Genomic DNA, 3623 nt, shown 5'->3' on the forward strand with positions numbered 1-3623 from the left:
ATGGACAGATCATCCACACAGAAAGTCAAAGGAAATGTTGGAATTGAGCCACATGTTGGAACAAACTGACTTAACAGATATACAGAACATTCTATCCAACAGCAGCAGAATACACATTCTTCTCAAGCGCACGTGGAACATCATCTAGGACAGATCACAAGATAGACACACACACAAATGTTGGCAAATTCATGACAGATCATCCAGCGGTTTTTTCTGAACACAATAAAATGAAACAAGAAAATAAGAGAAAAGTGCGACTATCTACACATATGTGGAAACTAAAAACACACTTCTAAACAACCCCTGGGTCAAAGAAGAAACAAAACTGGAAATGAAAAATTATTTCAGTGCAAATGAAAATGCAACATACTGAATATTGTAGGATGCAGCAAAAGCAGTTCTCAGAGGAAAGCTTACAGCAAAAATTCATATAGTAAGAGATTAAAATAAACAACCTAACCTTACACCTCAAGAACTAGAAAAAGAACAAATTAAGTCCAAAAATTAACAGAAGGAAGGAATTAAAAAATCAGAAAAGATATTAATGAAATATAGATCAGAAAGGATCAACAAAAGTAACTGGTTTTTTAAAAAGATAAACAAAACTGACCATTCTTTAGCTAAGCTAACTAAGGAAAAAATAGGGAAGACTAAAATAAAATGAGACATGAATGAGTTGTATCTTCAGGGTGAATGGTTCCAGAAGGGGCTGGAGTCTACACAAGTCACTGGGACTTACCTTCCATTTCAGAAGCAGCAAGACTTTCACACTCAATCTAGCAAGGAGCCCACCACTTCTGAATAACAATGCCGGTAGCAGCTCAGCTTCCCTTTACAACCCTGAAGATCTTTCTCCATTTGTAGGGATCGACCTGTGAACCCCAGCTGCTTCAAAGAAAGTTGTTTATAATGTTGCTGAATGAGCAAGACAGAACTTCAGCTTGTTTTTTGTTTGTTTGTTTGTTTTTAAAAGATACCTAACCCAAATAATGCTCAAAATTCTCCAAGCCAGGCTTCAGCAATACGTGAACCGTGAACTTCCTGATGTTCAAGTTGGTTTTAGAAAAGGCAGAGGAACCAGAGACCAAATTGCCAACATCCGGTGGATCATCAAAAAAGCAAGAGAGTTCCAGAAAAACATCTATTTCTGCTCTATTGACTATGCCAAAGCCTTTGACTGTGTGGATCACAATAAACTGTGGAAAAATCCTGAAAGAGATGGGAATACCAGACCACCTGACCTGCCTCTTGAGAAATCTGTATGCAGGCCAAGAAGCAACAGTTAGAACTGGACATGGAACAACAGACTGGTTCCAAATAGGAAAAGGAGTACGTCAAGGCTGTATATTGTCACCCTGCTTATTTAACTTATATGCAGAGTACATAATGAGAAACTGGGCTGGAAGAAGCACAAGCTGGAATCAAGATTGTGGGGAGAAATATCAATAACCTCAGATATGCAGATGACACCACCCTTATGGCAGAAAGTGAAGAGGAACTAAAAAGCCTCTTGATGAAGGTGAAAGAGGAGAGTGAAAAAGTTGGCTTAAAACTCAACATTCAGAAAACGAAGATCATGGCATCTGGTCTCATGGGAAATAGATGGGGAAACAATGGAAACAGTGTCAGACTTTCTTTTTTTGGGCTCCAAAATCACTGCAGATGGTGACTGCAGCCATGAAATTAGAAGACGCTTACTCCTTGGAAGAAAAGCTATGACCAACCTAGATAGCATATTCAAAAGCAGAGACACTACTTTGCCAACAAAGTTCTGTCTAGTCAAGGCTATGGTTTTTCCAGTAGTCATGTGTGGATATGAGAGTTGGACTGTGAAGAAAGCTGAACACCGAACAATTGATGCTTTTGAACTGTGGTGTTGGAGAAGACTCTTGAAGAGTCCCTTGGACTGCAAGGAGATCCAACCAGTCCATTCTAAAGGAGATCAGCCCTGGGTGTTCATTGGAAGGAATGATGCTAAAGCTGAAACTCCAGTACTTTGGCCACCTCATGCAAAGAGTTGACTCACTGGAAAAGACTCTGATGCTGGGAGGGATTGGGGGCAGGAGGAGAAGGGGATGACAGAGGATGAGATGGCTGGATGGCATCACTGACTCGATGGACGTGAGTCTGAGTGAACTCCGGGAGTTGGTGATGGACAGGGAGGCCTGGCGTGCTGCGATTCATGGGGTCGCAAAGAGTCAGACACGACTGAGCGACTGAACTGAACTGAACTGAACCCAAGATGGTAAACCTCAGTAAATGCAGGTTAAAACTGTAATAAGATACTATTTCACATGAATTGAATTGATAAAAAAAATTATCTTTGTCAGTACTGAGAGCTAGCAAGAATATGGAGTAAAAAGAAGTCTCATTCAGAACAAGTGGGAGTATAGGTTAGTTCAACCACTTTGGAAAACAACATGACATCCTCTAATGAAGCTAATGAATCACATCTCTCACCAGGTACATACACTGGAGAAACTAGGTGTGGACGAGGAGTAGTCCCCAGAATGTTCACAGAGCCCCGTTTACAGTAGCAAAACCTCTTGGACCACCCAAAAATTTGTAACAGAAGACTTGATAAATTGGAAATATTCCGCAACAAAATAGTACACAGCTGTGAAAATTAGTGAACTTCAGTTCTGCACATCAACATAAGTGTGGTTCACAAAAGAAACTACAATCCAAGCAAGTCAGGAAGATTACACAATTTTGCTATACACACACAACGTGATAAGGAGTACACTGAGACTGTAGAACACATTCCTATGTGGTGAAAGTAGAAAGACTAGCAAGGCCTAGCTAACAGGAAACTCAGAGAGAGTGGTTACATTTGGGGGGTGGAGGAAAGGGCACGTGATCAAGGAGGGGAACAGGAGCCTTTCAATGTTGGAAAATGCTCTCCTTCTAAAGCCAGGTTTCAGGTTATAGGTATCATTAGCATCCTTTGTGCTTTTTAACATATACATGTTTGGAATCTGAACTAGTTCACAGTAAAAATGGAACCTGGCTTAGATAAAAAAATAACAGTAAATGTACTTTTTGTCGACTCTTCTTTTTTTTTTTTTTTAAAGCAGAATAGTCCTATATAGTGCAAAGGTTCAATGGATTAAAGGAAGATACAAGTAAAACACGGTCCATGCCCTTCAAGATTCTGCAACCTAGCAGAATCAAAGAGCTTTTATATTTGTTGTATAACGTGTCCTGACAGTCACAGCAGGCCTCCTCTCTACTAGCAGGAGGTAACTCATTGGATTAACCAGCATAAGGCTGTGAAGAGCTGGGCAAATGTACTGGAGGTGGCCTGCAGGATGGGGTGTATAAGGAAGGGACCTGATCAGCTGGTGAGTTGGATGACTAGACACAAGAGTGGGGTTCCCAAACAGCAGGATTTCTAAGATAGGCTTCACCTATTGCATAGCTTTGCTGTAAAGCTGCCCCAAATGTTAGGAATGCTATGGCAAACAAAAGGCAGACACCATCTCCTCATTTTGCACCTGAATGACTGCTTACCCTGTTCAGAAATACTTGGTGGCACAGAAGTATCTCCAAGGAGCATCACGGCGCTTACCTACCTGTAGGTGCTGGGACCTGCCCAGGGGCTCCTTTCTCCTGGGTGC

This window comes from Bubalus kerabau, chromosome 3 (assembly GCF_029407905.1).
Source record: "Bubalus kerabau isolate K-KA32 ecotype Philippines breed swamp buffalo chromosome 3, PCC_UOA_SB_1v2, whole genome shotgun sequence".
NCBI classification, from domain to species: Eukaryota; Metazoa; Chordata; class Mammalia; order Artiodactyla; family Bovidae; genus Bubalus; species Bubalus kerabau.